Below are 23,984 nucleotides of genomic sequence, written 5' to 3'. Positions count from 1 at the left end.
GTGGGATTAGAGAAACAGCATGGAGGCCTGCTTGCCTACAAGCATGTCAGACTGCACACATCCCTGGCTTGGAGTGATGGTGTGCTGTTGCAGATTTTGAGTCCTGTATTTGTAAACTTTCCACTTTTTGTTTTTTGAGAAATTCACGTTTGATCTCTGCCAGCAAAGGTGGGGTGGGTGGGTATGTACGTCCCTCTTCACAGCTGAATGCAATCAAAACGCTTATTTTATGTTGTGTTTTAGTTAAAAGGTAAAGGAGAAGAGAAAAAGACACTCAAAAACCCAGAAGATACAGTTAGCATGGAGTCATCAACCCTACAGTGCCGGGAATAAAGCCCTCGGGACACAATGCATTTTATCCCCCCCCGCACCCCCCCCCCCTGCAAATTCTCTTGGAGGGAGAGGGGGGCATTGTGGGGATTCCATTTAAGGGTCAGCTAACGTGTTTAAGCTGTGTGACAGGAGAAAGAAGGCCGAAATCCTTTGTGCAAACAAGTGCCAGAAGCTCAAATCCCTGCCTGTCTTCTCAGAAACAGACTTGCCCAGCATCTTGTGTGCGGTTTGGAGAAGTGCGGTTTGGAGAAGTGAGGTTTGAGGCCACCTTTCAGTGGCCTTGTGTCGCCGCCTCTGCATCGGAGGTGTCTGGGCCCCAAACATTCCAGGCTGCTCTCCCCAGGTCTTAGCCCAGGCAGCAGTGGAGGCTGGCTTGGTGAGGAGATGGGACATGCTCCCATCTGGGAGAGCTGTGAGCAATCCACAGAGCGGGCCGCCTCGTGGGCATCCAGTCCCACAGGGCCTGGGCGAGGGCTCGGAGAGTGCCGTGCTGCTGTTCCATCACGCACACTCTCTTGGAATCTAATCTTGGACACTCAGTCACACGACGAATGCCTAGTTTTGATGATTTGTGCGTTGTGTCTCTCCACCAGAATCTAAGCGTCATGAATGTTGCATACTTACAACAAGGTTGATATTTATCCAGAGTGTGAACGTGCCAAGGGTCGCACGGGATAACTGGATGGTGCCTCCCAGCGCGTTGATGGAGTTAGGAATGTCATTGTCCCCACTTGACGATTGAGGCACCTGAGTGAGATTCCCAGGCAGCACAGCTCGTGCGCAGGGCTGGGAGGGCTGGGAGGACTGGAGTCTGAATCCAGGTGGGGGATCACAGGCCCCACGTTCTTCAACAGGGCCTTGTAGGCTCTGCGAATTCAGTACTGCTGAGTGATGGAGGGTGAGCCTGAGAGGCAGGGGTGATGCCTGAGCAGAGGGTTTAGGCAGGTTTGGGTTCAAATAGGGCTCTGCCTTCATTCACTGGGGACCTGTGGTGAAGTTTTTAAATTTCCTGAGCCTAGGTTTCCTCCGACTTAAAATGGAGCTGGTGATCTTTCTTTTTCAGGTCGTGAGGATTTGAGATTGTGAATGAGAAGGCTGGGCCCCTAGCGTATGCGAGATGGACGATTGGGTCGTGGCCATCTGTGGGCCACTTCCCGGAGCCCAGGAACAAACGGGCCGAGGGGCCTCCTGGCATCACATCTCGGCCACCTACGAGAGGGGTGACCCCGGTGAGTCTCTTGAGTTGGTGGTGTTGATTTTCTCTCCCGTTGCAGTTCCTGCCTCAGAGGCTGGAAGGAGGAGGGAAAGCCCAGCTGCAGTAAATACTAAACGAATGTTCTCTGGGCGTCTCCCTGTAGGCGTTCCGCTCCCTGCTGGTGCTGCCTCGGGAAGTGTGGCCCCCAGACCAGCAACCTGGGCATCACTGGGCGCTTGTTAGGCATGCAGAGTCTCAGGCCCCACCCAGCTCTCCTGGGTCAGAACCAGGGCTTTGCATGTGTGCGCTGGCCTGGAGCACACGGGAGACAGAGGCCACTTGTCCCTAGGGAGGCTCCCTCTCTGTGCCCTCAGCCCCATCCCTCAACCCTCCCTGGCTGGCTCTGTGCTGCAGGGGCTGAGAGGCTGCATTTCGCAGGCTCCCCTGGCTTCTGGCTGGGTCTGGCTGGTGAGAGGCGCTGGTGAGAGCTGGGAGGGAGGGCCGGAGGAGGGAGAAGCTGGGCACTCTCCCCTCCCCCTCTCCCCTCCCCCTCTCCCCTCCCCCTCTCCCCTCCCCTCCCCCTCCCCCTCCCCCTCCCAGTCCTCCCCCACCAGCTCCCATCTCAGCAGCTCAGCAGCGGTGCTGCTGCAGGGGCAGGCTCTGCCAGCCCCGGCCCCTCTCTGTCCCTCTGGCCCCAGGGTGCCAGCAGCTTCCTGCCGGTGCATACCTCCTGGGCTCCACGGTTGGCTTCTCCGTTTTCCATCATCAGAGCAACCAGTTCCACGTATTGAATTCTCTGTTTTAAATACTCAGCGGAGTTTCTGTTTTTCTTGGTTGGATCTAGTGATCCACCCAGGCTCACACCTCAAGGGGAAGGGGTCTTGGAGTCAGACGGTTTGGACAAGGGCTCCAGCTCTCCTACTGCCTCGTGCTGGACCCTGGACAAGTCACTCTTCCTTTGCCCAGGGGAGGACCCGGGCTCAGAGAGGCCCCCTTGTCTCCCCACCCAGCATCTCTTCTGGCCCTGGCCTGGGCCTTCCTCACCTATGACAGGTGGAATGCATAAGTGGCCTCAGGGCCTCAGCCCTCCCTGGGTCCAAGCCCTTTGCTGAGTGCCTTGTAGCACCTTCTACTAAGAGGCGGGTAGATTTCCTTGTCCCTGGAGTCTGGGTTTCACTATGTGACTTCCTTTGGCCAATAGGATGTTAGCAGACGTCACTCAGGCAGAAGCTTGGAGGAGCTCTTACCCATGTCCACTAGTCCTCGTGTGCCTCTGCTGTCTGTGTGAGCAGGGCCTGAGCTGCTCGGCTGAGGAAGGATGGGAGACGCCCATTCATCCCAGCAGAACTACAGACATGTAAGTAGCCCAGCCAGCGTCAGCAGCGACGCCTACCCGACCAGTTATGACACAGGGTATAAATGCTGCCCTCACGTGCCACAGGTTTTGTGCTTTCGTTACGTAGCAGGATGTGCTGAGAGCTGAGTGATCCATCATCGCCGGGTGACAAACAGCTCTTTTCACGTTGCCCAAGGGCAAGGACCGCGGTATAAAATGGCATTTGAGAACAACGTTTGAGGAGCCAGGAGCCTGGATTGAGATCCCAGCTCTGCCCCTTCTTGTCGGGTGTATTGGGAAAAGTCAGTTTGATTCTCTGGCCCTCAGGTTTGTCCTCTATAGAATGGGATAATAGTAGGGCCTACCTCCTGGGGTGTGTAGGGACTGAGGTGGTGTAGGTAAAGTACCTGGAACATAGTTGGTGCTGGACAGACATTATCATTATTATAAGCAGAGTTAATGATAATACCGTGTTATAAAAACCAACAACCACCACAGTCTAGCCTCGGCCTTCCTCACTCTGCTCCCCGACACACCCACAACCCGCCATTCTTCAAAGGCCTTTGCACCTGCTGTTCCTTCTCCCCAAGCGCGGTTCCCGCTTCTCCAACTAGTGACTCACCTCCTTGCCTCAAGGCTTCAGTGCAGTGGGGAACTGAAGGGAATTCTGAGTATTTCACTTCTCCCTCCTGTCCTTTTAGGCTGTCCTTCCTTTAACTCTCGGTCACCTGGGGTTAGGCATCTCTCCTGTCGCAGCACCGGGGCCAATGCGATGAGACACTCTCCTCCTTTCCCCAAGGGTAGGAGGTGTAAGGACATGGTGTGTGGGAGAGAAAACACAGATGTGGCAAAATGAGGCCTTGCTGTACCTCCCAGCCCTCCATAGCCACCACTGTGAAATGACAGCATCTCCCACTAGGTCAGCGCCAGTCATTCCATGGGCAGCAAGTGTCTGTGGAGCCTGACTCCGTGCTTAGCACTTGGGCGGCTCTGGGTTTACAGCCGTGAACAACAAGCAAGTTCATTTCTATCTCAGCCCACAGTCCACGGGGAGGCCGGACTGTGCTGGGCGGCTGCAGGCTTTGGGGGAGCGTTGGATGGGGCACTGGGCATGTAGGGGGTTTCGGGGAAGCCCTAAGAAGGGCCTCTGAATGGAGATGTGAAGGCTCAGCCTGGAGGGGAGCTGGGGCAGCTGTATTCCAGGCACTGGCCTGGGTTAAGGGCCAGCAAGGGGAGTGTGGGGACCTCCCAGTGGGCCGGAACGGGGAGAGTGGACGAGGGGGGACGTGCTCAGAGACCACAGCCTTGGTCTTATCACCGAGATGGGGGCAGTCCCGGGACCGGGCAGGCACGGTCTGGGCATCCCCACTGCACAGACGGAGACGCCGAGGCCCTCTGCCTGAGTGCCATCTCCGTCAGTCACCACTTCAAGAGGAGACAGCAGCTCCAGGGCGCCGCAGCCTGCATGTCATGTTACGCCTCAGGGAACCTGAAGGCTGCTTCCACTAAGGAAATGCATAAATAAATAAGCCCCAGTAAATACAATATTTACATTAGTGAACAGAGGTGTCTGCCTTTCAGTGCCCAAAGAAGACAGAGAACACTGTGATTGGATGCTATTGATGTCAATCATCTCTGATAGGCAAGAGGGAGGTGGGGCCCCCAGGCCTGGGTGGGAGTTATTTCCAGGGAGATGGCCGGTCTAACCTCTTCTGTGTTTACTCCTCAAAGATGAGGTCAGGGTTGCAGCTCCTAGTATTCAGGTGCACGTGGGTCAGCTGCAGATAACAGGGGTGTTGTCCTAGGCGGGGAAGGTGGGGGTGGGCAGACCGGGCAGGGAGCCTGGTTCGCTCCATCTTTTGGGCTCTGGGCCTGTGGGCTCAGGTCCTGAGGTGAATGCCACATCTTTGGGACTCGTGGCATTCCAGGAAGGATAAAGGGCCAGGGAGATGCTGTACCGTCTTGTCCCTCTGGAAGGGCCCCTCTGGGCAGCTCACCTCCATTGCCTTGGCTGGGACCATGTCACCTGACCACTCTCACTGCAAAGGAGTCTGGGAAATTGCATATTTTTAGTCGGGTCCATTGCCAAACCAAACAAAACCCGAATCCTGTCAACAGGGAGGAATGGGGTGGGGAACAGATGTGGTTGGGTGACCAGCAGAGGGCCAAGGCGGCGTGGGTCACATCTGACGATTACGTGATGCTCTCTTGATTCAAAGCAGAAAGAGACACTTTTCTTTACAAAAACCCTCCTGATGGGATGTTTATCTCTTTACATTCTGGATATCTCACTCATGGCCTCTTTAAAAATAAAATGAATTAATATGTTCCTACCAGTCGGGAAAATAAAGGATCGGTGTTTTGGGCCAAAACTTCCCTTAAAAGCAGGAGCCTTCTTTTACAACTGTCATTTCACAGAGAAGGAAATCAAGGCACAGAGAGGTTGGGGGTTTGCCCAGAGTCACAAGGTGTCAGAACCAGAGAGGGGTTCAAGTGGCAAAACTCTCGCCTGGCGCCAGGATCCCAGCCCGTGCCCAGAGGCTACTGTGGCAGGCTGCGGGAAGGTCTCTCAGGTGGGCGCAGGTGACCTGTGGGCGAGCCTGGGAGGAGGGCGGGGGGCCTGGCCTTTGTGGTCACAGTCCCAGGAGGCCCTGCGTGGTGGGCCTTGGGGTGCCCACGGCTTCCCTTCTCTGGCCCCACACCTCTCTTGGGCTCCCCGTCAGTCTGGGATTTTCTGCGAATCGGTTCTCTGAGCTCAGAGCCTGGCCCTCGGAGGGGACCCTCTCTGCTTTTGGCTGAAAGCCCGCTTGACCTCGCTGCACTCTGTGGGGCCAGAGAAGGCTGTGCTGCGGCCAGCGGGGCTGTGGGGTCACAGATGAGAGCCCAGAACGTGCCGTTGGGCCGCCTGCGTTCGCACCTGTCTCCAAGTGTCTCAGAATGGTGGGCAAGACACTAGGGCCCCCTGAGGTTGTGGCTTCCTCGTCCTGAGTGTGAGCAGCACAAGGCCCCTCACAGGGCTCTCGTGAGGACAGAGAGGAAGGCGGGTGCACGGTGCTGGCCTTGGAAAGAACACGGGACCTGGGGCTACCCCGGCCGCTCACATTCAGGTATGGCCGTGGGCGCCGCGGGGAGGCGTCTCAGGGAGAGCGGGAAGATGGGCTGCTGTCCTGCTGTCATGGAATCCTGCTCAGCCTCGGATTCCTGGCCTGGAGTGTGGGAACGCTCCCCAGACTTACCCCGTGGGCGGCTGGGAGTGCTGGAGAGAAGGGCATTTCAATAGTTAACGTTTGCTGAACAATGGTCACCTGCCGGGCCTCTGCTAGACCTTGCGCTGGACTATCTCTTTCATCCGTAACCTGGTCAGACCACACCGGGAGCAGCGAGAGTCAAACGGCTGCCCACTCCAGTGCCGAGTGACCCTCAAGGCAGGTCCCCAACAAACGTCCCTTCCCAGATCACAGTCTCCTTGCGCGTCGTGAGTAAGCAAAGGCATCTTCCCGCAACCCACTCCTAGAAACCCAGTTGTAAAGTGAGCAATCAGATAGGTTGGGAAAATTCAGCTCAGAAATGACATTACAGTAAAGCTGTGTTTCTGAAAAAGGGCTGTCAGAGAGAGGTCATATCAATGATAAACAGCCTGCCATAAAGAGTAGGACACAAGGAACCGAGTCCCGAGTGGCCATTAAACTGGAGAAGTCGCAACCAGTCCTATCAGGTGGGCAACTGCAAACACATCTGTTATGCCAGGGACCCTGCCATGTAGTGGCCACAGTGCCCAGAGAAGATAACCCTTTTGTTTATTGCAATTAACTTTTTTGTCATAGGTCCGCTTTATGGTTCAATAAACATTTACTTAACAATCTGTTTCCCTTTTTAGAATGTTGAGGGCTTTAGGACATTATATGAAGAGAAAGTTTTATGAAGAGAATTGCTCAAGGGACTCTGATCTCACTATACCTTCCTTTCCCCAGAAAGGTCCCAGGGCCGCCCGAAGTTCATCGTCAGACCTTGGGGGTACTGTCCTAGGGTTCAATTTACATTTTTAGCTGGTGATGCTTTTTCTCTCTCACAAAAGGAATTTTGAAATGAAAGCTTCTCCGGCTGACACAGATGGCAGTTAGAAACGTGTTAAGCTTCAAGTCACAAATAGTCCATCTTGAAGTGGCTTAAACCAGCATGGGGTCATTCTTCTCACACGACAAGGATGTCTGGAGAAAGGCAGCTGCTGGCCTCAGTTTGTTTGCTCGACAAGGGCAAGCCAGCATCTCATATGGCTTGTGTCAGTGCCCTGGAGGTGCTGTGACAAATGACCACAAACTTGGCCACTTAAGACAACGCAAATGTATTCTCTCACAGTTCTGGAAGTCAGAAGTCCGACACGGGTCTCACCCGGGTCTCTAAAGTCAAGGTGTCACAGGGCTGTGTTCCTCCAGGAACTCAAGGGGAAAACCCACTTCCTGGCCTTTTCCTGCATCTTCCAAGCCAGCAATGCTGCATCTCTGCCCTTCTTTCTTCATCACAGCTCTTCTCTGATCCCCTTTTCTACCTCCATCTTCCACCTTTAAGGACCCAGTGATTATATTGGGCTCACCTGGGGAATCCAGGATGATCTCCCCATTTCAAGGTCAGCTGATTAGCAACCTCAATTCCCCTTTGCCATATTACTTAACATTCTGACAGGTTCTGGGGATTAGGATGTGGGCACTTCTGGGAGGTGGGTGTCATTCTGTCTGCCACATTTCCATTACCTGTCCTGTTATGGTCTCAAGATGGCTGCTGCATCTCCAGATATCACGTCTGTATTCAAGGGGGGAGGGGAGGAGCAGGTTTCCAGGACTGCACCAGCTGGGTCTCTGCCCCTTTTTATCAGGAAAGCAAAAGCTTTCCCAGAAGTGTCCCGGACTCTTTTTGGCATCTAATGGGTCAGAACTGTGTCACTGGCTGCGTCTAGCTGCAAGAGAGGCTGGTAAGGTACACAGTTGGGAGAAGGTGGGCATCAAAGACTCTGGGAAGCACACTTGCAGTGTCTGCCACAGCCCCCTTCCCACGCTCCTGAGTTTATTTCAGCAGATCTTCCCAGGGAGGGCACCAGGAGGGAGGAAGTGGTGGCTTTCAGGGCATGGCTTTAAAGCTTTCTAGTGGGATGTGGTTGACAGGAACTCTGGGAGCTCTAAAAAGAGACTTAAAATCTCCCCCTCTGGAATTGTGGGGGAGGCTCTGGGCTTTGGAGTTGGCTTTCCTGGGTTCCAGAACCTCCTTGACTTGGGAACAAGAGAGGATGTGCACCACACGGGGCTCCTGGCAATGCTCAGAGCTCGAGTGCCCCAGGGGCACGTGCGGGCAGGTCTGAGTGGCAGGTCCTCTCTGGCATCAGTGAGGCAGAGGGAGGTGTGTCTCCCCCTCTCTCCGTGCCCTGGGCTTCCGTTTCACGGGGTGGGGGGGTCAGCTCTGTCCTGACCAAAGGACTCACTGCACTTTGAACAGAGTGGTCCCACTAGGGTCCTGAGGGCATCCCCACCGCCTCCATTCTGCCTGGAGAGCCGGGACAGGTTCTGGGTTCCTAGCTGGTCTCCATGACGGACTCCTTATCATTGAATTCCCCCCAAAATACACTGGCTCTGCACCAACTCATTCAGTCCACCTGGAGTGAAGGAAACAGACCTCATGGGTAGCATGGGTCCCTCTAGAGGTGGGAGCCTGACCCCCACATGCCCCAAGCAGCATGGTGCCACCTCCTGCCCATTCTGGAAACCACGTGCTCAAAGCGACCCAGGAAACTTTTGCTTTCGAACTGTCCATTGACTGGTTGCCGTGCTGGCATCCTTTGGGGACACAGAGAGAGACAGGTGAGGTCCCTGCCCTTGAGAGGGAAAGGAATTCCCAGAGGGGGAGAGAGAGGTCCCGAGGGCTGGGTCCCTGCACTGTGCAGGCACAGTACTCCCCTGATCACCACTGGGTGACGCTGCGCAGATGACTTGACCTCTCAGAATGTCAATGGCCCGACTGTTGGGGGTGCTAATAACAGCACCACCCTCCCAGGGCATCGTATGGAAAGTGAGCTGTAAGTAGTAGCTTTCATTCTTGCGGTTATTGTCATTTTTGATGTGTGCAAACAGATGCTCAGCGTTTGGATTAAACTGAGCCTAAAGGCATGACCCACGGATGAGAAGGGAACTGGAGTCCTGGAGCCGCCACTTGTGTTGTTGGCTGGTACTGATCAGGCTCTCAGAACAGTGGTGAGCTCCAAGATGGGCGGGCACGGCCTCGGGCCCCACCACGTCACTTCCCCCACGTCCACATGGGCCTCCGCGCTGGGCCAAGGGGCTCGTGCCAAAGCCCAGCTCCTGGGACTGGGACTGGCCGAGGGCTGGACCTGGTGATACAGGAAAGTGCCGAGCGCACAGTGGGTCCTCCAGAAGCATACTATGGATTGCAGCAAAACCCCGAGGAGGGACGGAGGTAGTTCCCACCTGCAGCCCCATTTTGCAGGTGGGGAAACTGAGGAGCAGAGAGGCAAAGCCACTTGTTCAGGGCCCCACAACCAGCGAGACGTAGGGTGGGCTTGAAGGTCAGTCTGAGGAGTGACTTCAGGGATGAGCGAAGGGTGAAGGGTGAGAGGTGCAGGGTGGGGAGTGCGGGGTGCAGAGCTTCGTGCAGTGTTGGCCTCGGGCATCTTTCTCACGTTCCTCCAAGCTCCCTGCCAGCTCTTTTGTCCCCAGGGGGAGGCTGGGCAGTGAGAACCTGGGAATTCTCTTATCTCTGCCGAGCAGGATGCGTCCTGTATTGTGTCCCCCCCTCGAGGTTCCCAAGCACCGTGATGAGCTTGCAGATTTTGGCGGGTGATTGCTCTGGGGGGGCTGTGCTTTGTTTGCCAGGCCCTCTCGCAAGGCTGGCTCCCTGTCCCTGGCCTTTTCAGCTCCTCTGCAGGCCCTCCCCTGCAGAGCGCTGTGGAATGGCAGGGGTGAGTTCCTGCCTGCGGCCATTTCCGCCCATTCTTTCTGTAGGGGCAGTGGGTGGGTTCCCTGCTGGGAGGCTGGGGGGTCGCAGTGCCCCGCATGGCCCTCGGGGGCGCTGTGCAGGCGGGTGAGGGCAGGGGAGGCCTGCCTGCCTGGCCCAGGCTAGGTTTCCGTCCTCCCCCCTCCCCATCAGTACCAGCATCTGAAAGATGTGTCGAGCCATGGAATGTGCATGGAAACAGGTAATTAATCTAGTTGTATGATGGAGAGGGGGCAGCGATGGTTGTCTGAAAATGCAGATTCTCAGGCCCCGGCTTCAGAGTCAGACTCACGAGAAGTGGCCTGGGACCCAGGATTCATAGTTTACACCAGACCCCCAGGTAATTCTTCTGACCTGGAACATTTGGGAGAAGCCTGGCCTGGCAGCTTGGGCAGGCTCTGGGGTCAGACAGGTGAGAGTCATCTTCACTGCTACCCCTCCTGGTCATTCTGAGTCTTGGAGCCTCTCGGAACCTCAGTCTCCTCCTCTGCTGACTGGGGATGATCTTATCTCTGTTACGGGGTAGTCGGGAGACATCCTAGGGTGCCCTGCACACAGCAAGCACAGACAGTGTGTTCAGGAAAGGATGAATTCTTATTGCCCATGATGGTATTCAGTGATATAACCTTCCTGGCAAAGCTTCTGATAATCATAACCTCAGGGCAGACCACACTGAACTCCCAGGGCTGGAGTCAAAAGCAGAGACTGTGAGTATTTTGAGCACCTTCTTAGGCCTCATTTTAGGAACCAGGGCTCTTTGCATTGGAAATTTCCAAATGTTGACAGTAATACAAGGGACTCAAGTCCTTGCTGTCCCCTGGGGCACAGGAGCCCTGAATTGGGAAACACGGAGTGACCCTGGGATTCTCAGAGCTGAGGCGTCGGAGCCAGAGGGGGATTGACCCTCCTTAGGACACATCAAGTTAAAGAAGAGACCAGGAAAATGCTCGTGTTTTCCACGAGGAAACTTTACAACAGTGAGGATGAAATCCTGCAAGACCCGTCAGAGGCACTCCTGTCAGATGAGGTGGGGTGGGGGGCAATGAGCCCCTCCTGGAAATGTGGGCAGCGGCAGAGGTAGTGCCCTCGTTCCAGTGCTCCCTCCCCGCCGCGTCCCTCCTGTGCCCGGTTCCCTCCTGCGGGAGGTGCGGTAGTACATCCTTAGGGCACCAGTCCTCGGAGGGGGAAGCGCAGTTAGATGCTGAAGCGCTCAGGCGGCACCAGAGTTGGTGACAGTGTTGGTGGTGGTGGTCTCTCTTTTCCGCGGATGGGAACGCTGGAGCGGCCAGGAGGGATTCCTCACTTGCACAAGGGCCTGGTGATGAGTGGTGGGTCTGGGATTTGAATTTGGGCCTCTGAGAGCTCTGTACTGCCGGTCCCGTTTGTGGAAAGACAGGCATGGAGACAGCGGAAGAGGCCGGAGCAGGCAGCCTGATTGTCTGGCAGAATCAGTGGGTTCTTGGGTGACTAGGGGCTTGGACAGGTTCACTCCCTGTCTGTTCGAGTCCTACGGTCTTTTCTGAAAGCATGACGGGGAACGCAGTGGGGTCCTCAGAGTTTTGGGTCCTTGTCTTTTATGAACTTTTTGCTTTGTTGTCGGGAATCTCCCAGTACTGTCTCATCCCAGGGTTTCTGTTGACCCAAAGCAGGAAGCTGCAGGCACAGAACTGGTTTCACGTTTATTGGCTTATGTTTTTCCAAAGCAGGGGTGCAATAAAACGTGAAATATGGTGGCTGACCAAATGGTCTCGTGCTGTCTTCTGAGACTTTTTTTTTTCTTGGAAAGGACCAGACATACTCACACGCACATACACATGTTCAGTCACATGCACACACTTGGACACATAACACACACCACACGCACCCTTATCACACACACACCCACTCACATACACACCTATGCATACCAGCACACATGCACACATGTGCGCACACACGTGCAGACACACCCTGGATGGTGAGGTGGGTCCACCATTGATCTGTTCAGGAGCGCTTGGCTGGGCTGCAGCGGTTCTAGGACAGATCACCAAGTACCTAATACTGGTGGCTTCTGAGTCCTAGCATTTTTGCCAGGAACCCCCCCACCCCCACCCCAGCTCACGCTGGAATAAATTTGTGACCTGCCAGGTGATGTCACCACTGGAACGAACCAGTTGCATAATTTAAGGCCCGGTTCCTCAAGATTTTCTATCACAGAATCTTGAACAGAGTAGGCTCCCCTTCCTAAGAGTGTGGACCGAGAGCAAAACCTGCACAGGCATGACCTCTTGGGCATCTCCTCACATTAAGTCACATCATCTTTACTTTGCATTCCGTGTTATTTGAAGAGGTATTTAAAAAAGCCATTGTGTCCCTCCCATTATTTTAGCAAAAATGATGATTTTTCCATGCATCACATTTATCTTGGGTCTTCTCATGGTCTCTTTGTTTGAAAAGCCAGATGACCTTAAGGTGGTAACCTGAAATGCAATCCCCTCTTCCTAAATGTCAGTCATTCACATCTTACTAAGAATGGTGACACAATCTTAAGAGTAGGTTTTCAATGACAACTTGAGATAGGACCATTAAAACCCAGGATGCCTGTGAGGGGAATACTGATTCCCTGTAAAGAGTCAAACATAACGAGGGAGTCAGAACAAACACGTTTTGCATTTCCCTGTCGGGTCTCAGCCTCCCCTCGTTCTCTGTCTGAGGTCTGCGAGAAGCAAACCTGGCAAAGATCATGGACAAGATTCTCCCACAGAAACTTGTCTCCGCGGCCAAGAGCTCAAGTGCCTGGTCCCTCTCCCATCGCCCTCTGCGCCAACCCATCATGGAGAAGGCTTCTGATTTGCTCTTTTCTTTGTATCTACCCATTTTCTCCGGCTTGGCAGGGCCCTGAGAATATCAGCATGCGGGCTCTTCTTGGACTGTTCGGCATTTTCCAAACCTTTGCAAAAACTCTTAAACTTTGTTTAAAATATACAACGTGTTGTCATACAGGCGTCACAGTAAAACTTTAGCTATTATTTGTTTACCCAAATGCGATCATACTTGTATGCACTCATGACGTCTGCTTCCTTACCCGGGTTCAAATCCCGTTCCTGCCACTCCCTAGCTGTGTGACCTTGGGCAGGTTACTTACCCTCTCTGTAGTTCTCTCTTCTACAAAGGGAGAATAACAACAGCATCCAGGTCGTCTGAGGGTTAGTTTAGTCACTATGTGTGAAGTCCTGGCATTGGTGCCTGGTGTAGGCATGTTAGCTCTGTCACTCTCTGAGGCATGTGCCCCATGCTGGGAAAGAATAATCTGACTTTTCAGAATGGCCAGTGGAATGTGATTCTTTTCAGCGCAAGATCACTGAAAGCTTCACTGTGGAGTTACTCCGGCTCGAGGATATTCAAAGGGGATGAATTGCTGGAGGTCACGTGCAGCTTTGTGGCAGCAGGTGATTCCCATGTTTGGGTTCCCACCTGTCGGTGCCTATGGGAGTGGCAGTGTTAGAAGCAGTTCCTCCCTGGTGGGCTGCCTGGGGCTTTGGAGGAAGCGGTCAGGCTTGAGCCCCTGGTTTGCCAGAATTCAGCTCTTGGAACAGCTTGCCTGGGAGCTGCCTGGCCCCCAAGTGTGCTCTTGGGTCTCGGGTCTCTGATCTCCCCAGGCAGGCCTCCAGGGGAGCTGTGCACAGGCGGCCCTCCGTTTGTGGTGGAACGCATGCCATTTGTCAGTGGCGTGGGGTGACTCTCTGGGCACCCCTTGAAGAGGGCTTGCAGAGTTCAAGGCTGGTCGCCTGGGCGCTCATTATCTGATCTAATTGTGGGCTCGGGCTTCACAACCGGGGGCTGCGCAGGTGGGGCACAAGCTGCCAAGGTCACGCCTAGAAGCTTATTAAAGCGCTGGTGCGAGCGGCGAGGCCATCTGGATGCCATTTGACAGCCTCAGTGTAATTACACCATTTGGTGCAGGAATGAGTGCGAGCTGTGGCTTCGACTGTGGCAGGGACCACTGCTGTGGGACTGGGGTGCTTTGGGGCCATCCCGTCCTGCCATCTCGTGGTCCTCAGGCCTACTATGGCTTCTAGGTTTTCCGTGAGCTCTTGGGGTGGACGGCGGAGTTGGCAGTAACGGTGGGCAGCCTTCTCCCCTTACCCAGCCCTGCAGCCTCCGTAACCAGGAACACCTGCCTTCTCAGCGCTCTGTGTCCAGGGAGGGGAGTGGGGGCAGCTTCCAGCGCATTCCACCCGAGCAATATGGAAGTGTTTAAGCAGGGTTTGCACCAGGCAGGGTAGCTGAGATCTGAACCTTTAAATTATAGCCATTCCCGGACTGAGGAAAAGTAAATAAACAGTTCACAGCTGCAGCCAACTCAGCACAGGACCGGCTATCTCTTCTGATTGCCGGACAAGTAATTAAGTGGGAAATGTGAGCCCTCAACGTCAGGGTGAGATGATAAAGGTCTGGGGGCAGTAAATCCCCCCAACTCCAGAGACCTTTGGATTAACCCTCGAAGGGCTGGCAGGGGTGAAACCCAGATCGGGAACCTAGGCTCAGAGATTGTCAAGCGCTCACTAGCTAAGTGAAAACCACCCACCTCGCTGTGTCCTGCTTTGGGGACATAAGTGTGAGATTCTGGATTCTCAGCCATATGCCCAAGGAAGCACCTCAAAACAGGTTCTGTCTGCAGTTACTGATTGTTCTGGGCTGAATTGAATCCTGCACAAAGTTCATGTACTGGAGCCCTAGACCCCAGGACTTCAGAATGTGACTGTATTTGGAGACTGGGCCTCTACAGAGGTAATAAGTTAAAATAAGCTCTAATCCACTATGACTGGTGTCCTCATAAGAAGAGGGGATCAGGACACGAACACACAGAGGGACGACCACGTGAGGACACAGGGAGAAGACGGCCGCCTATACGCCAGAGAGAGAGGCCTCAGGAGAAACCAACCTTGCCGACTCCTTGATCGCAGACTTCCAGCCTCCAAACTGTGAGAAAATAAATCTTTTTAGTAAGCCCCCAGCCTGTGGTACTTTATTATGGCCGCCCAAGCAGACTCGAACACTGATCTTTGCCTGGGTGCTGAGAGCTGGTGTGCTTTGTGATAAGAGCCGACAGTCTGTGCAGGCCCTGTGAGGTGTGTGCTCACCAGAGCAATGGCATTCCCATTCCACAGATGTGGAGGCTGAGGCCTAAGAGGCTAAGCAAATAGCCCACAGTCGCATAGGATGTGTGGAGAGAGCCTCCTTCTGAGAGTTGAGGTTCTCAAACCTGGCCGCGCATTGGAATCACCTGGGAAGTCTTAAAAAGTACTGGTTCCTGGGCCCCACCCCAAACCAAGCAGACTAGAACCAGGGTAGCAGTTTTCAAGTTGCCTCAGGTGACTTTCACGTATAGCCAGGGTTCAGAACCACTGCTTTATGCCTAATTCCTCTTGTTGGAATTCTTTTTAAAAATGTGCTGGCTTAGCAGGAGCTAGTGACCTATGTGTCACCTCCCACATTTCCAACGTGGTCCTCACATCATGGTCAATTAGCTTGTACCAGCGTAGGCTCTGGAGCCCAAATGCCTGGGTTTGAATCTAGGCTCCACCGTTAAGTCGCTGTGTTACTTCAGGCAAGTCACTTGGCTTCTCTGGGTCTTAGTTTTCTCATCTGTATGATGCAAATAAGAGTACCTACCTCTAAGGTTGCTGTTAATCAAGTTAATGTTTGTAGAGTCCTTAGAACGATGCCTAGCACATGGAGAGTGCTAGAAAAACGTTTGTTAGAAATAAATTAACTTTCTCCTATCTTTACCCCTGGGTAGTACGATGTTGAGGGGTGCGGGTAGGGGTGGGACACAGAAGCCAAGTCTGAGCTCTGTATTTCCCCCAGGGCACGGAGGGGGCCTCGGGAAATGTTATCGGGAGGGGACGGGGCGTTCACCACCGCCGCCCTCACCACGCACACGTGGCCCCATGAGAGGTATGGTGACAGCCGACTCCTGTTCTCCTGTAAAAGATGACACCCAGGATCCGGAAGTCTTAGAAGGACGCACACATGGAAATGTGTGATGTTGCTGAAACGTAGTTTTCTCCGTCAAGAATGAGGTGCGCTACAGACAGCAAGGCGCCGGGTTGGCACTGGCCCAGCGTGAGAGCTGCAGGGGTTGTGGGCGATCCTCGTGTCTCCTTGTTTTCTGTGTGTTCCCGGTTCTTGTCCAGCACTGGATGTGTATCCATTTTGTAACAAGACAGAGTAGTAGTTGTTTTAAAGAGCGGTGTAAAAACTGGCTGAGTTACTCCAGGCAGATTCTTCCCTGGGGCATGGTTTGGCATTTCCTGGACATCCTCGTGGCCAGCAGGGCTGGATGCCCCTCGTTCCTCGCTGGCAGAGCACGTGACTGCCCGTTTGCTGGTCTGTGGCCCAGAGTTGGGGGGTGGGGCGGTTGTGTGTCACCCAGCTGTGTGTCTCTGGGAGCCATTGCAGGGGGCCAGGCCCCACGGCCACACTCCAGGGGCAGTGGTTTTGTGGAAGCATGGATCCGGATCTGGACTTCTGGGGGTACCTGCTGCCGAAGGAGTTAGGGTCAGGGTGGGAGAAGCTCCCAGAAGAGGCCTGGGGACAAGGACAGGAGCGGGTCTGGGCCCTTCCCCACTGGGTGTGTGCTCCTCAGCAGGGGTGTCTGGGTAGAAAGGACACTGCCTGAGCCCCTGCTGTGTGGTGCCAGGCCCCTGGGGTTCCTCCCAGCCTGCCACTTAGCTGGGAAGTTTCTCTGCCTTGGTGTTCTCAGCTGTAAAATGGGGGTGATAACATGAGCTAATTTAAGGGCTACCGGGAGGATCAAACAAATCAAAGGGGTAACAGCACCTGCTACTTGGAACGAGGCTCTCCTTAGGATCGTAACTGTGTTTCCTGTAACAACTCTGAGCGGCGTCCGTTTGCACGGGAGGACCCAGGGCTCAGGAAGGCACGTTGATTTATTCAGTCCTTCAGCCAATAGTTACAGCCCTGGACTGGGCACTAGTGCCTAAGGAGAAGCAAACCAAGATTCACGTCCTTGGAAAGTTCTCCACCTCCTGAAGGAAGCAGCCATCAGTCAAATGATCACCCAGAGGGATAATCGCAGAATACGGAAGGTGCTGGGGCAGCAAGACCAGGATGAGGAGAACACAGGGCAGGAGACTGACGGGGACCAGTGATGTCTGAGTGGGATCTGGGGGAGGAGTTCACTAGACAAAAGGAGAGGAACAGTGTTCCAGGCAGAGGGAACAGCCTATGCAAAGAGCTCATCCTGTCCAGAGAATTAAAAGGAGGTGGCGGTAGGGCAGCTGGGGTGCAGAGAGGGAGGTAGCCACTGCTGATTCCCCCCGACCATCGACCCCTACGATCCCCCATAGTAATTTACGAAGAGTCTGTATGAAAGCATGTGACGAGCCCTGGCCAGTGTGATTTAAGAAGGGCTACGTGCAATCTCTGGCGTGTGTCCCTACCAGGAGGGGCCATCTCCTCGTCCCCCTCTGTGTCCTCCCAGTGGCTCGATGCAGACACTGTGGTGCATCGTCACAGCCCACATGGATGAACCCCATGCTTTACGGCAGAGAGGAAACCCTGCTGGTTTCAGAGAGCAGAACTCAGACCTTTGTGGGAGAAAAACAAATTCTACAAACAGCTCATCTCGGACACTGGTATTCCGGTTTCTGTTTAGTGCAGCCGAAGCCAGCTTGTAACACAGTGCAGGCTTTCATGGAGGGGCAGCAGGCAATGGCCGGGGTCCCACTGTCCCCGCTCTCTGGCGTGGTTTTGGGAATTACTCCTGGCCACTCAGCCTTTCTTCCTGCTCCCCAGGACTGCAGATAATGTCGGCCGTGCAACATCCTCTTAAGTTGCTTTTTTACTTAATTCAGCCCAGGGAGCTTCAGTTATGTGGGAATAATACTCCTGTCTGGCGCAGGCCTCCAGGTCGGGATGCAAACTTTGCTATTTCTCCTAAGAGCCCCGGGAAGCCGATGAGAGGTTGGAGGACTGACCCACGGGCAGTAAACGGCAGGGCTGGGGCTTGGAGGCAAGTGCGCGGCCCTTATCCTCTCAGAGTTCCCGTCCGTACTGCGGAGTGGTGTGGGTCTGAGGAGGGGCTCAGGGCCAACCTGCAGACACTCCACTCACTTCTGCCGTCTTACTGACCGTCTGGCCAGCAGCTGCGGGGGGTGGGGGGAATTTGCACCCGTGAAAGCAGGAGGCTGGCGTCCCGCACGCAGATGGCAGGAGCTCTCCATCGTCCCTCCCCGAATACTGGCTTATCTCAGATAAATCGCCTGTGCCAGTTTCAGTCGGCATTTCTGTCACTTGCCACTGTGGTATCTGAATGGGAATGCTGGTGCCCAGTGTTCATCGTCTGCACGTTTCCTCAGCTGGAGGCTGTTATGATTTTCTCAGAGCTTTCGCTTCTCTGGACTGGCCTTCCTGAGCTCCTTTGCCCTTGCTTTTGGCCCCATCTGCTTCTGCATGAGACCTGTTTCCTTGGGGCTCTTGATTATGTTTCTGATGTTTCCCCGAAATGGACACGATGGAATCAGGTTGCTTCTCATTCCGAAGGAGGGACTCAGGCCATCGCGGGGGTCCCAGAGGCTGTGTGCTCCCTGTTTCCTTACTCTTGTGAGGCCAACCCCTTCCAGTGGCAGAGGCTCCTGGGTGCAGTGGCATGGGGCCACGGGACGTGACCTCATTGAGCACACCTTCAGGGAAGATCAGTGGAAGGGAGGTCAAACGAGAGGGGGCCCCAGAGAATGCCCCCCACCCTTGCAGAGCTGCGGGTCTCCTACCACCACCCATTGACCTTGGCCTCCTGCCCACCAGTGCCTCCACTGGGGCCTTACTTAGAATATCTCTTCCGGGACAATAACCCGATTCCTCCCAGCAACACTGAGCTGGTCTGAGACCCCCTCCCAGGCTCTCCTGGGTCCTCCTCCCCACTCAGGGGAAGAAGATGTGGGGAGAGGAACACGGGTTCTGGGTTTAAAGAAGTTTGCATTTGGTCCTCGGGTCTGCTTCTTGCTAGCCGGGTGGGTCTAGGACGTTGCTTACTACCCATGCATCCCATTTTCCATGTTTGCAGAATTAGTCCCCAAACCTGGGGTTGTTTTGAGGATTTCCTGAGATTTCGGCTGCAAGGAGGTCAGTGGGTGAGAAGGGTCAGCGATGGGGCTGCTGGAACCCGGGAGGGTGAGGTGTGGGCAGTGCTGGCTGCATAATGTGGGGGTCCCAGTGCAAGATGAAAACGGGGTCCCTGGTCAAAAATGATGAGGAATTTCAAGTCAGCTACAGCAGAGCACTGAACCAAGGGTGGGACCTTCTGGGCATGGGCCCCGTGCTACACTTGCTGGAGTCCCTGGAGGGCCCAGGAAGTGGCAGGAAGCTGCAGGCACCGAGAGGTCAGTGGCTGATGATAATGGATTGTTTGCCCATTGCCGGGGCTTTTGCGTCTCAGACCAGGATCCTGACCACAGCAGCATCCAGAGACGTTTCTCTTTAACTGTGGAGATCCACCCCGTGCCCGTGAGCCTCTCGGTGGGGGAAGGGGCACAGCTTCTGGACGGTCCCCCGTTGAATCCAGTCCAAGGACTGGCCCGAGGGTCACAGCCCCTTGTAACCGGAAGAAGCTGACTTCTGGTTCTGGGTTACAGAGCGGGCGGCCCCGCCCAGCACGGTGACATCATGCCAGGGAGTCCCTTGACGTCACTGTAATGGCAGCCTTTGTGGGGTGGGGGTGAGGCTGTAAAGCCATCAGCGTGGATGTCACCCCTTGGCCCCGTTTCTCCCATCCCCATCATCTCTCCTGAGCAGGCCTGGGCCTCCAGGACCCGGGGCCCCACAGTGAGCGTGCTTGTGCTGCGGGCAAGCTGGGCACCACGGCCACGGCTGCACCTTGCCGTTCAGTGCCAATGGTGCTTCCAGGTTAAGTCTTGTTCGGGTAATAAACGGGATGAAAAAACAGTATTTCACTGTATTTTTTCCTGGGGTGTCATGACAGATGGAGGGCCTATGGCTCGAGGCAAGCTGGCTGATTCCAGCTCCCGTGACCCTGAGGCAGGGGAGCAAATGGGCATGTCGCAGACTTCCCCTGCCTTGGCCAGGCCTGACTCCAGGCCCCCTGACCTCCATCTCTCTGACCATCCTGCTAGTGGCGCTTGTGGGAATGTTGAGCCTGGCAGAGCCCAGGCCCGTTCCTCTTGCCCTGAGAGCTCGTTGGGCCTCATGGGTCCCCGGGGAGCACGTCTTCTGAATGGGCAGGCTGCCTAGCCCCTGGCTGGCTGAGCTGCGTGGGGAAGAGCTGGCCTGCGTCTCCCAGGAAAGGAAAGAGCCCTGAGGGTGGGTGTCTTGGTGCCTGGCACCTCCCTGGTCCACCAGAAAAATGGCTGCTGCTTCTATGCCATCTGAGTGGCAATGAAACAAAATGGTCATTATACCCACATCCACTCTCCACACTCTCACTGTTCAAACTCAGAAACTAATTGATTCAGGTAACAGGGGGCACTTGTAACTATAATAAATATGACACCAGTGCTCACTCCTGGAGGCCTCATTCTGTATATAATATATAACGTGTACATTTTCTGAGCAAGTTTTCCTAGCAGCTCCATGTAATAATAGTACTAGAGAACACACCATGCTTACTACGTGCCTGTTCCAATAACCTAATATAGAGTGAGTCTTTAAATCCTAACAACAACCCTATGAAGTAGGTACTTCAGTCATCCCTATTTTGCATATGAGGAAACGAGGTTCAGAGGGGTTGAGTGACTTGCCCAAGGTCACACAGCTGGTTAGTGTCCAGAGCTAGAGTTTTACTCGGTCAGTCTCCCTCAGAGTTCATGCTTCTAACCACTAACGTTTACCACATCCAGGGCATTCAAGCAATATTTGGGGCAAGAACATGCTGTGGATTTTATCACGAGAGGCTGGTGCTCCAACGGGAAAGGAGCAGATTCTCCAGGCGGTTTCCTGGGGCCACCAGATGAGATGGTAGAACCACAGAGCCCTACCTCTAGGTTTAAGGGAAAGCAAGTAAATTAATAAATAAAAAACAACACCCTAGTGTGACCATTAGATGAATTTATGGATTTGTATTCTACTACTTAATGTATCTGATGCTTGTCCAGCACTGCTCTGTGTTGGGTGCTGTGCTAAGTGCTTTGTGGTGCCTGTTTCACGGGAGGTGAGCTCACCTGTGCAACGCTGGTCAGTAGATGCCTTTGGTGGGTTCAGGAGTCAAACCCAGGAGGTCTCTGAGCCCCCAGTGCAGAGGGTCTGCCAGCCTGGAGACGGGCTCCCTTGTGAGCAGGAAGAGGGCCACCTGCCGCCTGTGTGGTGTGGTTCGTCGGCTTGGATGGGAGGGCGCCGGGCAGACCCCTGCCCAGAAGGCTCTTCCCCAGTGCCAGCCAGACCTTTCTCCTCAATGGAGAGGTGAGATGTAGACCCTCCCCACCTGTCACAGAGGCAGAGAGAGCCCATCCAGTCTGTTCTTTCACACCTTAGCAGAGACCGCCCCTGCTCTTCCTCCTGGGACACCGCAGCCTCCACAGCCCAGCCTCCCTTGGGATTGGCTGTGGCCATTGGCTGGCTTGCGGCCACAAGTGATGTGCTGAAGAGGCCCCAAGACGCAGAGGAGAGCAGAGCCAGGACGGAACCGCCCTGGGGCCCAGTGACCGGGGAGCAGAGCTCGCCTCTGGCCACACTGGGCTAGGATGTGAGCACGGAAGTGGGTTCGTTGAGTTAAGACTTGGAGCTGGTACAGTGCTTAGCTTGTGCTGGGGAGGACAGTGCCCACAGCCTGGGCCAACACAAGGAGGATCTCAAGACCCTTCCCAGCTGGAGAGTCTGTGTAGTTCATGTTTGTGGATGCTCAGCTGAAAATCAAGAAGAGGGAGGAGGTGTTACCCTCCAGCCACGTCTCAACCCTCCCTCCTCCAGCTCGTTCTCTGACTTCAGGGGCCTCCTCTTAGTGCCCTGGCCAGACGGACTGCTCTCTCCTGCCTGTCTTTGCACAGGCTGTTCCATCTGCTTGGCACACCCTTCCGCCACACCCACCCCGCCTCTAGTGTTCATCCTTTGGATCCCCTCTGAATGCCCCTTCCTCAGAGAAGACTCCCGTGACCCGCAGGATGGGGTCTGGTCACCTGTTTTATGTCCCACTATACTGGGCACACTTTGCTTTCATAGCACTGGACATATTTGTGATTTGTAAGCTCCCGGAAGGCAAGGAAGGACCGTGGCTGCCCTACTGATGAATCACTTGCCTGTTAACATGTGGGTACTTTATATTTGTTCACTCGTTAATAAATCAATGAATAGGCCTAAGAATGTCCCCCAGTTTGTGCCTGGAGTAGAGCCTGTGGTGTTCTTGTGTCTATAGCTCTTTTAATTATTGTATATAATAATATATAATAATTATATTAATATAATTTAAATTATTTAGGTAATGTAATAATTTAATTATACCCCACTGAACTCTGTCCTGGAGCAGTGCAGTCACACAAGGAATCACTGCCGTATCAGTTATCTGTTGCTGTGTAACATATTAGCCCAAGACTTAGGAGCGCAGTGTCCCAGGCCATACAACAGATCCCAGCACCAGAATCTGTTATTGTCATTTCTACACCCAACGCTGTGGGCACTTCTCTAAATATAAAACAAAGAGGAATATCACATTTTCTCAAATCCCAAAAACACATGTCCGTTTTCGCTCATGTCAGAGTGTTTCTCTAATCAGCGTGCATCTTGTCGCTGATGGTTACATATATTCTAGGGTCTCTTTTCTCCCTTAAAGACCCTTAGTAAGTTGTTGGTGGGTCCCAATCCATGTGGCCTTAGGCTGCAAGGAGTATAGTGCTCATGAGAACTGCTGCTCACCGATAGCTCTCTCTGTTGCTATCCGTGTTTCACTATCCGTGATCTCACTTTATGCTCACAAACACCTGGGGAAGGTGCACAGGTGAGGAAGGTGTTGTTTGCATGTTACAGATGAAGAAGCATAGCATCAGAGAGGGTAAGTAGCTTGCCCAAACTCACACAGCTACTAAGTGCTTGGATTGAAACTCAGCTGTAACTGTATGCTGAGCGCTTGAAGATTAGCTGTGGAGAATTTTTCATAACACATAGCTGTAAGAGATCAGATGCCTTTCATAAGCTCTCTGCTAACAAGCCTTATTTGCTGTGTCGGTCTGATTGAGCTGCACGACAAAGTACCACAGCCTGGGTGGCTTGAACAGCAGACATTTATTTTCTCAGGATTTTGGAGACTGGGAAGACTGAGATTGAGTGTCGGCAGGGTTGGTTCCTCCTGAGGCCTCTCTCCTTGGTGTGTAATGGTCACCCTCTCACTGTGTTCTCACATGGTCTTCCCTTTGTGTGTGGCTGTGCCCTAATCTCCTCTTCTTAGAAGGACACTAGTCCTATTGGTTTAGAGCCCCACCCCCTAGTGACCTCATTTTAACTCCATTACCTCTCTAAAGACCCTCTCTCCAAATACGATGACATTTGGTGGTGCCGGGGGTTAGGACTTCAGCACATGAATTTTGGGAGCACACAGTCATCTGTTTCCTCTTTATTCCCCCTCACCACGGGGACCTGCCATCAATCTACGTATCCTCTCTTTTAACAACAAGGAGATGTCTGTCTTGGAAACAATCAAATCATTTGAAATGAAACCATTTCTCTCCCTCCAAACAAATTGAACCATTCTATTTGGTTGTGTGGATATGTGTTAAATCCGTCTCAAGAGTTGTTTGAAGAACCACTTTGATAGTGTTCTTGTGTCCACTGCCCATTAGACCAGAAGTGTCTGAAAATAGATATGTAGCATTTCCCCTGTGAAGATTGTGTTAATATGTCTCCTTCTGGCACATGCAAACACACACACACACACACACACACCCCAGTATTTCCCAAAATGTATGTGGAGCACATCCTATGAGAGGAATTGATGCATATCTCATGGAGGGAAAAGGTGTTTTGTTTTTTTTTTAAGTCAAATATGCTTGTGAAATATTATGGTGAACAAAGTGGAATGGATTTCCTTGCTGCTGGATTTCTTGGAGTCTCTAGTGTGATGATGTGATTTGTGAATCTTGAAGATGGCCTTAGAGCAGGGGTCAGCAAACTTTATCTCTA

The 23,984-nt window shown here is 53.7% G+C and overlaps 1 long non-coding RNA gene across 1 annotated transcript in view; it reads left to right on the top strand.

Moving 5' to 3' along the window:
- LOC137214510 (uncharacterized) overlaps positions 1-23,984 on the top strand; it is a 153,896-nt gene that overhangs the window by 6,149 nt on the left and 123,763 nt on the right. Inside the window, exons 4-5 of the long non-coding RNA XR_010938935.1 lie at positions 1,397-1,562; positions 2,730-2,885. This is a non-coding gene — a long non-coding RNA (uncharacterized lncRNA). The remainder of the gene's footprint in view (positions 1-1,396; positions 1,563-2,729; positions 2,886-23,984) is intronic.

Source organism: Pseudorca crassidens, chromosome 20 (genome assembly GCF_039906515.1).
Source record: "Pseudorca crassidens isolate mPseCra1 chromosome 20, mPseCra1.hap1, whole genome shotgun sequence".
NCBI lineage: Eukaryota > Metazoa > Chordata > Mammalia > Artiodactyla > Delphinidae > Pseudorca > Pseudorca crassidens.
Note: the sequence above shows the minus strand (reverse complement) of the source record. Positions and strands in the feature narration are given on the sequence as shown.